The sequence below is a fragment of the Podarcis filfolensis genome (assembly GCF_964270895.1).
Source record: "Podarcis filfolensis genome assembly, chromosome: 6".
In the NCBI taxonomy this organism is placed as follows: Eukaryota; Metazoa; Chordata; class Lepidosauria; order Squamata; family Lacertidae; genus Podarcis; species Podarcis filfolensis.
The window spans coordinates 84670174-84682941 of NC_139609.1; the positions used below are offsets into that span (position 1 = coordinate 84670174).

At 42.2% G+C, this 12768-nt stretch overlaps 1 long non-coding RNA gene across 1 annotated transcript in view; it reads right to left on the minus strand.

The window, feature by feature from the left end:
* Nucleotides 1-691: 691 nt before the first annotated feature.
* The window catches only part of LOC310764911, a 72463-nt gene continuing 60386 nt past the window's right edge, over nucleotides 692-12768 (minus strand). The window contains exon 3 of the long non-coding RNA XR_014549348.1: nucleotides 692-794. This is a non-coding gene — a long non-coding RNA (uncharacterized lncRNA). The remainder of the gene's footprint in view (nucleotides 795-12768) is intronic.

Sequence of the window (12768 nt, forward strand, 5' to 3'; positions counted from 1 at the left end):
GCTGACAGGGTAATGATGATGATGATTAGTGAGAGGTGACATGATAGAAACATAAAAATTACACATGGTATGGAGAGAGTGGATAGAAAAAAGTTTTTCTTCTCATAACACTGGGATTCATGGGCCTCTAATGAAGCAGCCATGTTTTTTTTCCAAGGGCTGGATTCTGTCAATGTTCAGAGGGCATTTGGCTCCTCCCTCTGGCTCCTCGCGACATCACATCAGGCCCCCACAATCATCTTGAGAAATTGGCTTTTCTGTTACAGACATAAGAAAGCCCTTCTTTGCACAGCACATAGCTAAACCATCAAATTTGCTCCCAATGTAGAGCTTCACTCACCCCTTCTTCCCGGGGGCGACACACTTCATTTTGCAGTTCACCTCAGGTGCTGAAAGGTCTTGGGCCAGCCCTCCCCCTGAATACCAACTGCTGGGAATTGCAATTGGGGAGGGTGCTGCTGTGCTGTTGTGTCCTGCTGACAGGCTTTTTCCATGGGCATCCAATGGACCACTGTGAGATCATGAGGCTGGACCAGATGGCTCCTTGGTCTGATCCAGCAGGGATTTCCATACGTTAACTTAAGAACAGAACAGCATCCTTGCCATGGAGACTTGCATGTTGCATGGAAACACTGACTATCATTGAATTTTGCCAGACTAGGCAGATGTGCTCGGTCCTTGCCTCACCGTCTTTCGTGAGACCTGAAGAACGTCACTTCGTTCTCCCTCATGTTAGTTTCTCAATGGAGGCAAAGATGTTTTCTGACCCACCAGATCGAGAGCTTTTTGTCGTGCTGAAGCAGAGAAAAATATGGCCATCAAAGTTCATATGATATATGATTTAATTACTGATAAGGCACTGAACACTTGATGAAATGTTTTTGATACAAATGTATATGGCTGTGAATGGGAGTAGTGTTTCAGAACCAGTGCTATGGGGTTGGGGGTCAGCAACTACAGCCACGTCCCCCTGTATCTCATTGGCAGATGCTCTGGAGTTAACTGCCATGATGACATATCCCCTACATAAAGCCTTCCTAACTTCTCTAGCTTACTTAAATATTTGGATTTCATTTTGGATGCTTCTCCCATTCAAGTTGAAACTGGCTACATGTTTCTCTCTTCAAAGACATCCACCACCACCCAACCTTTCGTGGCTCCAGAAGCTTGAGGAGCTGGCACCAGGGCTCTGTTTGTGTCTGCATTGCAAGAATAATAGCCAGGAATTTAAAAACCTATGTGTAGTCAGGGTGGCTTCAAAATAGTAACAATGATCTCCTTGGGTTTTTTTGCCTTTCCCTTAGTGAGATCTTTATCTTAGGCAGGGGCACAAGCAGTTCAATGGTTGGACATGTTTTATGTGCAAAGGCCACAGGTTTGATTCTCTAAAATCCCAGCATGTAATCCTAATCACAGCATCTTTTTCTAGGTGCTTACAGATTGATTGTTTAATTATCTGTTCTAGGACCTTTCCTGGCATTGACATCAAGTTGACTGGTCATAGTTAAGCAAATCTTCTTTTTTCCCCTTTTTGAAGATGGAGACAACATTTGGCCACCTCCAGTCTGCAGGGACCTCACCTGTTCTCCAAAAATTCTCAAAGGTTATAGACAGAGGCTCTGTGATAACGTCCACAAGCAACTTCAGTACTCTGGAGGGCAACTCATCAGGCCCTGGAGAGTTGAATTCATTTAAAATGGCTAGGTGTTTCCTTACTACATTTTTTCCCATCTTGGGTTGCAGCTCCCTGCTTCATCGTTTATCCTATTATCAACAGATTGGGCACTGCTTTATTTCTGGGTAAAGACAAAGTAGATGCAGAGCATTTCTGCCTCTCTCTGTCACCCAATAGCATTTCTCTGTCTTTTCCATGCAGAGGATCTACTACTTGCTTGTTCTTTCTCTTGTGTTCAACATAGCCAAAAAAAAACCCTTTTTAATGTTTACCTCTCTTGCAAGCCTGAGCTTATTCTGAGCTGTGGCCCATGTGACCTTTTCCCTGCAACTGTTGGCTACTCATGTATACTCTTCCTTCATCATTTCTCTTTTCTTCCAATATATATGGCCTGGTTTGCATGTCACATTAAACCAAGCCATGGTTGGCATTTCACAAACCATGGTTTAGTGAGCATGGTCATTGCACTCTCCCCACCATCCTGGAGATTTCCCCCCTAATGCAAATGGCCACTGCGGGAAGCCCAATCTAGATCAGGATCAAAGTGGGGAGCAAAGGGTTAAAGCACCCCTAATCCAACACATACTAGGATCCCAATCTGGACTGAGCACTCTACAGCCGCATTTCAATCTTAAAAACCATTTGTGTGTGTTGCCCTCTGCAGTCCATCTGCACTGTGAGTCATCATTTCATCAAGCTATCCATAATTACTGCAGGAATTGATCGATCACTCCCAAAAGTTTGTCACTCCTCTTTACTCTGCACGTGCTGCTCTCCCATCACTAGTTTGGCAAGCACTGTACATATTACACTAGCCATAATCAAGGTCTTTCCTGTATCTGTCCTGTTGTTTCTTAGGAAATACTCAGTTTTGGTGCATTTCCCCTCAAATCAGCTTCAATCCAAATTGAGAAAAGGAGTGACCTCAGTTGCTCTTTAAGCCACTAATGTGTACCACAGCCTTAATTACGAGTGAATCTCCTATGCATTTTTTGCTGCCTGTTCATCTACTTTGGAGAGGTCCTTGCAACCCACTTGGGTTGTCACCATCCTGAATAATATGGTATCATCTGCATAATTGGTTCTGCTCCCCGATTACCAAACAAAACCGGCTTGTTTATCCCTGAACCTTTCTGGATCGGAAAAGGTTAATTGCCTTTTAAAACAAACCGAATCTGGATTTATTTAGCAGGTGCCAGTGCAGAAATGGGCCACCATCTACATAAGCCTTCCTCTGCTGGAAATATTCCTGTATTTATCTAACCTTGCATTTAACCAGGAAACCCAGCTGAGATGAATCACCCCCTGCCAGAGAAGAATGTGGGTGACCTTCTGCCGTGACACCTTCGAGTGACACTTTGCACTCTAGCTTATTGGGGGGGAACTAAAACAATAATAAAAATTTGGTTTAATCACACACTGACAGTCACTTATATTGACTGTTCTTTATTTTTAAAATAAGAACAAAGCGGAGGTTTAAGAAAATATCACATGTTGACATTGTGTGCAGGGTTAACACCCAGTGTCTTAACATGTTTTATCCGGGTTTTAAGACGATTGGTGGTGGTGCCTGTTTCCTTAAGCATAATACTTCACATTTCACATCCTCTCATTCTTTTCTTCCAAAGGTGGTGCTGCACTCTTTGGGATTGTGGACGCTGGTGGGCACACTCCTTCGGTTTCCTCAGATTGTCCCCTCCATCCCCGCAGAAAGAGCTGAATGAATGCTGCAGTTCATGCAGGTGATGATGTGATGTCCCTGTTCAGAAGCTAACCAGTACAACAAAGAGCTAAAGGGGTCATTGCAGCATTGGCTCTGCCCATTCATTCATAGAATCCTTTGCAAATGAATACATAGTACTGTACAATGGTACCTCGGGTTAAGAACTTAATTCGTTCCAGAGGTCTGTTCTTAACCTGAAACTGTTCTTAACCTGAGGTACCACTTTAGCTAACGGGGCTTCCCGCTGCTGCCGTGCTGCCACTGCATGATTTCTGTTCTCATCCTGAAGGAAAGTTCTTAACCCGAGGTACTATTTCTGGGTTAGTGGAGTCTGTAACCTGAAGCAACTGTAACCTGAAGCGTCTGTAACCCAAGGTACCAAAGTACAAAGGGCAGGAACTCACGCCACCCTGCTATGTGAGGAGGAGCAGAGATCCTTTTCAGGCTTGTGAGCACATTTGGATTTTTGGCCTGGATTCCATGGGCACTGCCTGTTCCGGTCTCTTCTTCTTTTTCCTTTCCCTTGGATTAGGTAAAGGTAAAGGGACTCCTCACCGTTAGGTCCAGTTGCAGACGGCTCTGGGGTTGTGCCGCTCATCTCGCTTTATTGGCCGGCATACAGCTTCCGGGTCAAGTGGCCAGCATGACTAAGCCGCTTCTGGCAAACCAGAGCAGCACACGGAAACGTCGTTTACCTTCCCACCGCAGTGGTACTTATTTATCTACTTGCACTTTGACGTGCTTTCGAACTGCTAGGTTGGCAGGAGCTGGGGCAGAGCAATGGGAGCTCACCCTGTTGCGGGGATTTGAACCACCAACCTTCTGATCGGCAAGCCCTAGGGTCAGTGGTTTAGACCACAGCACCACCCGCGTCCCTTCCCATGGATTAGTGTTCCCAATATATGCCCACAGATGGAAACAGAAAGAGAGCATGCAAACACACACACACGGCTTTTCCTTTAAAAAATAAATGAATCCATTTTATAAAAGGTTTTCAACATATAATGCAATAAAAAACAAACAAAGCTAATATCTAAAGAGAGCAAAACAATAAAAAAGAATAATAAGAGAGAGGGGAAAAACAAAGAAGAAAAAAGAAACACACACACAAACACAGAATTATATATTCTATCAACCTTCTAGCTGAATCTTCACAAACAGAGATCCTCGTCTTTCCAACTCCCACCTGGGACAACTCCCATCTTCCTCAGCCTCACACCTTGAGAGCACACATGGTTTCCAAAGAATTAATCTGAGCTTTGAAAAGTATATAGAGCTGAATGTGGGAAAGAGCATCACTCTTCCACCGTCATTTCTATATACCATATTTTTTGCTCTATAAGACTCACTTTTTCCCTCCTAAAAAGCAAGGGGAAATGTGTGCGTGTCTTATGGAGTGAATGCAGGCTGCGCAACTATCCCAGAAGCCAGAACAGCAAGAGGAATTGCTGCTTTCACTGCGCAGCGATGGCTTCTGAGATTCAGAATATTTTTTTTCTTGTTTTCCTCCTCCAAAAACTAGGTGCGTCTTGTGGCCTGGTGCATCTTATAGAGCGAAAAATACGGTACTTTTCATGGGACAAAAGGTAGCCAACAACACTAACTGCTGAAGAGGGCAGTGAGTGTATGGGGGGGGGGAGAGAGACTAAAAGACTTTGTGGGCAGCAAGAGAAGATTTCAAGGGCAATGATACACATCTCCTCAGAATTTAGCCTCACTGAGTATGAAGGTTTTTGTAATTGTTGTAACCTGCTCTGGGATGATGATTGTAAATAAATCAAAAATACAGATAATTAGTTCTGCATTTCTATACACACCCAAAGTGACTCCAATAGAGATTTACAGTAAGATTATACACCACAGTATATAATAGTTCAGAACAGTATATAATTAGAAATCTGGTAAAATAAAACAACAGATATTCTAATGGTGTTTATCAAAAGGAAAAGGAAACGACCCAGGGTCATAAAATATCCACTCACACCCAACACAAGAACAAACGCCAATGGCTAGAGCTTCAGCATTTTCTAAATTCCCAGGAACATAAAAATGCCATTTTTTTTTCCTGGTATGGAAAAGTTTGCAAAATCAGTGCTTGGCAAACTGCTCTGGGGAGAGCATTCCTTAACCAAGGGGCTACCACAGAAAAGGCCAGTTCTCTGGTTGCCACCCTCCAGGCATCTCTCAGAGGCGAAGACCAAAGAAGAGCCTCGGATGTTTATCTCACGATCTGAGAAAGTTCACATGGGAGAAGGAAGTCCATGATGCATTAGGGTTATGAGCCATGCAAGGTTTTCCAGGTCAATCCCACACTTTGAATTGGGCATTAGTAGAGATACGTTGTGGTACCACATAGAAGGGGGCATTTTTTGCCATGGCATCCCAACATTGGACTGCCCTCTCAAAGGAAGGCTTCACAAGGGTAGTTGTTTTTCCCTAATGTTGTGAGTTCAAACCTCTCCATTCTGAAGGAAATCAGCCCTGAATGCTCACTGGAAGGACAGATCCTGAAGCTGAGACTCCAATACTTTGGCCACCTCATGAGAAGAGAAGACTCCCTGGAAAAGACCCTGATGTTGGGAAAGATGGAGGGCACACGGAGAAGGGGATGACAGAGGACGAGATGGTTGGATAGTGTTCTCGAAGCTACCAATGTGAGTTGGACCAAACTGCGGGAGGCAGTGGAAGACAGGAGTGCCTGGCGTGCTCTGGTCCATGGGGTCACGAAGAGTCGGACACGACTAAACAACAACAACAATGTTGTGAGTGAATTTTGTCTATGTGGGGTTTTTGTTTTTCTCTTTTAAATCTCTTTGACTTGCCTTTGGCAAGAAAAGCAACTAGCGAATTTAATACGTAATAAAAATTAAAAATTATGTATGGTCTTGTGCAAATTGGTTTCAATCACACATTTGTACACCATCCTGAGATCTTACGGTGAAAGGTTGCAGTCTAAGATCACGATACATACTTATTCTGTGTGTATGTGTGTGTGCCTTGCTGAAATTAGTGGGAATCGTAAAAAATGCATAGGACTGTGCTGAAAGCATTGTAGCACTTTCTCACTGAAGGATAGGCTAGTTTCTTCTCTGCAAGAGAAGACCCTGCAGAAATGTTTGCCTAGACTGGTGTAACAGTAGGTGTGTAATATACTGGTTAAAATAAAATTCACACTAAAAAAAAAAAAACACCCCAAAGAGCAAAATGTCACACGTTCATAAAAAGTATTTTATTATAATTCCTGTACTTTTCCAGCATTAATTTTGGCAACTGCATACATAGGAAATGCTATCCAACCATTTGTAACATTTTGTACGCAGCTCCAATAATGCTTTGGAAGGATAAGACTGGAAGAAATATATACTGAAGGTAGGTTAGCTGCTTTGATAAAAGTACAGGTGATATACGTTCTGCGAGTTGCACGTCAAATGTGATGAGGCATCTGGCACGATATCAAAGCCAACTGCCTTAGGAAACAAGCTGAGGCTTTCCTCCAACTGCAGAAGAAATGTAATTTTACCCATAACAAATAATGCAGAGGACTGAGGATTGAAAGTAAAAAGAGACTCATGGGGTTTCAAAGGCCAAAAAGTTCTTGCAGAACTTAAAAATAGCAGCCTTCATGTGAGGGTCAGCTGTGCCACCACCACTGTGGTCTGTGCAAGCCTGGAAAAGGTCCTTCCTCTTGTGATTGTGCAGACTGTGGTAGCCATTGAAGGAGGCCTAGTTCTCCAAGAAAAACTGCAGACCCTCCAAGTGTTAAAGGGATAGTGCTGGATTTACAAAAGCTGTCCCAGTTTCTGATTTGATCCCAGAATGGTCTGCTTTTCCTTAGGACGTCCCTATTTTCACTGGATAAATGTTGGAGGGTATGGAATAGGACGTCCCTATTTTCATCAGAGAAATGTTGGAGGGTATGTAATTGTGCAGAGGTTATTAGTACATCTGAACTGGGCCTTTGGGAAAAAGCCCCGACTGATTCAATCAATACATCAAATCTGTATGGTGGAGTTAGCTGACATCATATGATTTCCCCCCGCAGCTTGAATTGTTTTTATTTTCCCTTCCACCAAAGAAATTGGAAACTGATTCACTAGTGGCTTCATGTCAAACAGTTGCATTTCATCTCATTTGATTTGCTACATTGCATTTGTAGTGTACATAAAAATCTTGGCAAGGAAGTGGGAAAAGAGGATTACCTACATGGTGGTCTCAAGCATCTATCCCATATAACTTATCGGCTGGTATTTATTTGTTCTCTTTTGCAAAGCTGGCTGTTCGACCTCACCCTTTCCTCAGTAGACAGTTGTACTTGAACCAAAGATGGCACCCTATCAGCAGATCGAACTGCGCACAAAGAATAGGTGTGAGGCTTGTGGAAGCATACTACAACTACAGATTTATTCATCATAAATCAGGACAAAGAAACATGTCGTCTCTCTCTCATGTCATCTCAGAGAGAACAGCAAAAGCAAAAGCAATACACAACGGAGGTTCCCAGCATACTGTGCTATAATGTAAACAGACATGTGACACACAACAGTTCCACACGTCTGCTCCTTAAGGTGGAATGGAAATGTCAATACCGACTGCATCTCACTCGTTAGTGCTGCTAAATAATTGTAAAGAAAATGTCCACCCGGAAGTGCACACAGCTTGGGCAGCATCCAACTCTCATGTCCCATGAGTGCAAGGATTTACACTTGCGCAACAAAATGCACGCCCTCTTCCCCCCTCTATGCCCCCCTAAATCTGTTGTAGGGGTCCACCTAACCCTCTGGAGAAGCTTGGGGAGGGAGCAGGGTGCATAGGGAGAAGGGCAAAAGTTCCATCGCTCAAACATAAATCCGTGCCCTGATTTATGATTTGGACTTACTTCCATGAGTAAGTAGCAGTTTGTACTATTTTCTTAAGGTGCTGAATATACACATCTGGAATAGATGGATATAATTGCGTTGTGGTAATAGATTGGCACAGTTTGGTTTTTTGTTTTTTTTAAATAATCTTTATTACTTTTAAGACTTACAAGAAAAGAAAAAAGGCGAGAGAAAAGGACAAAATAGAGAAGAAAAGAAAGAAGAAAAAAAGAAAAAACAATACAGTACAATATATAAACAATACAAAACACAACCTTAACACACTAAACTAAACAAAACAAAACAACAACAATTTAAAAACATATACCATACCATTTCATTACTCTATCTTTCATTCCCTTATTTCATCGACCTCCTCTCACCTCCCTTTTTGTATTCCACTTCTGTTACTTGTTTCAGCAATTCCTTTCCATCTTTCTCTATTTTTATCATTATGAATATCTTAACATATTTTAACCTTATTTTCCATTAATACTAAAGTACTTATTTATACTTAACTCCTTATAACATTTCTGCTAAAGCCATAAAGTTTCATTCCAACAATTTTCTAACACTCATTAATTTTACAATATTTCTATATATAAACTTTAAACTTTCCCAATCTTCTTCCACCATCTCTTCTCCCTGGTCTCGGATTCTGCCAGTCATTTCCGTCCATTCCCTATAGTTCATCAACCTGGAGATCTTCTGTCCGAGGCTCTTAAATCTTTTCCAAGTCCCTTCTGCAGTTTTTCTTCATATTCTTTAATGCTGAAGATGCTAAGGAGCAGGTCTCGGGGGGGGGCCCAACCCAACCATGCCCCCATTCCCTCTCGACAGGCCAGCCAACTCTCCACAGCTAGAACCAAGGTCCATACAATATCTCAAATCATATTTCAAAGCTCCTCCAGATCCAAAGGCCCCCACAACTCCAATCACCTCCTGACCCAGATTCAGGACCCAAAGGTCAGTAAATCCCTGCATGAAAGAGTCTATCCAACCTTCTTTCTCCAATCCAAGCAGGGCTCCAATCTTCAAATTCTGACTTTTTCTATATTCATTCATAAAAGGCCTCCACTTATAGTCCTTGATTTGCCTCTGTAAGGCTGGGGCTCCCACTTGTATTACTTTAGGTTCAACAACAACAACTTTCTCCTTCGTCTTCTCCCCAGTTTGTCCTGTCAAAGTAGGTTCCTGTGTCAAATTCTGAACAGTTTCTGTATTGATAATCACTTTTTGTCCCAAATTAATCACTTTTTGTCCCAAGTTCTCAAGTTTAGTAGTCATAACATCCGTCTTCTTGTGGAGCTGTTCCAACGAATAGCTTATCTTACATAATACAGTCACTAAGGCTCCTTCTGTCAACATTCTTAAAATCCAAGGTCAATCTCTGATTCTCACAGTTCTTATCTTGCAGCTGGAAAAACCCCAGCTCCACTCTTGTAACAGTTTCAAAAGCTCCCTCTAGAGGGAAACAGTCTCCACTTGTATCAATCCTTTCAAACACAATTTAAACTATAAAGTTAGTTTCAATTTTCAGTTACTTTTCCTCCTTTTTAAACGCAGAAGGGGACAATGGAAACAATATATTTCTCTTATTTAGCCATCTGTCAACATACTTTCTGTTCACAGTCAATTAACTCTCCCAAGACGTCAATCTTACTGGCAGCCCGTTTCCAGGTTCAGAGCAGTGGTAATTTGATTTTTCACTCTCTCCTGCAGGATCGCTAGGTTCAAAATTTCCCCCCCTTCTCCTGCTTCCAAGGGGGGTTTAATAGTTTTAACCAATGGAGATTTAATCCTTTAGAAAAGACTTTCCAAGGCTTTAACTTGCAATGTCTTTGCTTCAATCTATTTACAAAAAAGGAAGGCGGACTTCCTGTTTAAAACCTTCCCGTTTCGATGCCAAATTAATAAATTTAAAGATCCGATTTTCCGTTCTACTCACGGGTAGTTGTTTAAAGTCAAATTGTCCACAGGAAAAAGCCAGCGCTCTCCGGCAACAGCGATGTGGCTTCACTCCATGAAAGAAGCAGTCAATTCGAAGCACCGCGCCGCTCACCCCACTTCGCTCCGGATCCCCAAATCAGGGTTTCCCCGTGAGTAGGGGAGGCGCAAAAGGTGCCAGCCGAATCCCAGGTTCACAAGCTTCTCCCGCCTGTGATTTCTGTGGGTCTCCGCCTTCGCCGTGGCGGTCAGACCCTGATTTCCACAGAGCAAATGCCTCCCGATCGGAGGAACTCCGCCATTGCCTGGAGGCGCCAACCCGGAAGTTAGATTGGCACAGTTTGAATAACTTAAACATTTCTTCATATGTCAAAGTCAGGCCCTTGGCACATCCAGACTAAAATGGTGAGGATGGGGGGAAAGGTGGCCTTCCAGATGTTGCTAAGTCCCGGTGGTCATCAGTCCCAGCTGCCATGATCAATATTCAGGGTTGATGGGAGCTATAGTCTTGCAACATCTGAGGGGAGGCACAGGATCCCTATCCCTGCAATATAACCAACTGAAGATGGCGGCAGCTCTCCAATGACTTGAACAGTTTTTCCCAGAAGAACTGAGACAGAAGGTGCCTGGAAAGGGGTCTATGGTTTTTCCACATCAAACATGCTCTGTTCTCCATTTCAGAAACAGCTGACAGTTTCAGCTGTGAATGCAAACTGAATTGAATTCCACCCAAAACCCCTAATTGAAATAAAAAATTCATGCAGATTTTTTTTTAAAAAAAATTCTCAGATAAATGTGGAAATAGGACGGAACAGTTACGTAGAATTATGCATGCAAACTTGACACTTACTGAGAAAAAATTGACCCACCCATGCTTAATACTTTCAGTGCGGCTTGCTGGGTTGCACCCAAGTGAAAAACTTTTGTTCTTAGTTTCACTGAGCGCACGCCTTTCATCTGCTTGAAGTGTTTCAAATAAATCTCTGCTCCATTAATGAGTTCTTTATAACTGCTAAATGCTTATGCCCGAGATTGACAAGTGTAACTGGTAGCTTCAAAACCTGGCATAAAATGAGAAGATTGGCCCCAGCCCTCCCCTCTGGCATCCCAGCTAAATTATTGTGGCAAAGAACACCGAGAGTTTGTTGCTACTATAAAAATGGTGGTGTGCAATTAAATTAAGAATCTAATCAGCAAAGTACACACAGAGTATCATCAGAGAATGTTCTCCATTTTCCTTTAGGCCTTCTACAAACAGAGCAGTTGCTTAGACTACCAGCTTGCAAAGTTTCGAGCACAGTAGATTTTTGAGATTTGCATGGCCAAAGTATGTATTGTAGACAGGGATGGAAGGAGCGGTTAACTTTGGTTCTCTCTGCTACACATTTTCTCAGTCTTAAATTCAGCTCTCCGGATTTCTGTAGCGATTTGCAATTTTTAAAAAATCCTCCAAAAAAATTGTCACATTTTAGTGAAAATTTCTCCTAACAAACATATTTTTGTATGCAGTTTTGATTAATGCACACAATTTCCCCCATAGAATGCCTTTTTTGTATGTTTCATATTCTTTCCCCATATATGTTCATTTTTCTGAACACTTTCCCCTAACATACATCATACATTATTATTATTATTATTATTATTATTATTATTATTATTATTATTAATTGAATTTATATACTGCCCTACACCTGGGGGTCTCAGGGCGGCTCATTTTTTAAAACTTTGGATGGAGAACTGTTTGATCAGATGCAGCTGTTTTTTTCATTTTTATATTGTTTCAGAAAGTGTGGATTTCATAGATTTGCCTTTAGATGCAAACCGAATCAAATTTCTCCTTTGATCCCTAATTGAAGAGCTGTGAAATGAACAGAAAAGGACAACCAAAATATTCCAAGCAACTCTCCAACAAGGAAATGCTACAACACTGGGAGCTTTTTCTTAAGTTTAGAAAAAAGGGAGTAAATGTATTTTTTAAAAAAAAATATTCTTGGTATCTACTTTCTCTACTGAACTTCTATAGTTTGGAGCAAGTAGATACCAAGACTAGAACCTGGGGTTATCCCAAGCAACTGATTGGTGGGAGATTTGGGAGAGGCAAAAGGACTTATTCATGCACCAGGGTTAGCACAAGAAGATCTGCTCTCTGAGGCAAAGGAAAATATGACTCACACACCCATTCCAATTAACTAAGCTACTGAGGCTGGCAACAGGACAGTGATCACCACCACACCCACGGGCAGTTGGCAAGTTTATGGAGCACAGGGCAAGGTGTCTCTCTCTCTCTCACACACACACACACACACAACTCTGTCTTCCAACAACTCCCCACATCAGTCACCTCATTCTGACTAATTGTCGGGACTGTGCTGCATGTAGCACATACATAAACTATGGAACTCACTTCCAAAAGAGGGGGTGGTAATTGTTCTGCCCCAGTGAGGCACTCTGCTGCTTGTAATCTTGCCCCCAGAAATTTAGATATGCTTTAATAATCCTTGTAGTGGGTTGCTTATTCCTAAATTGAATTTCTTTCCCTGCTTAGACCACTTCACCTCAGAAAAAGA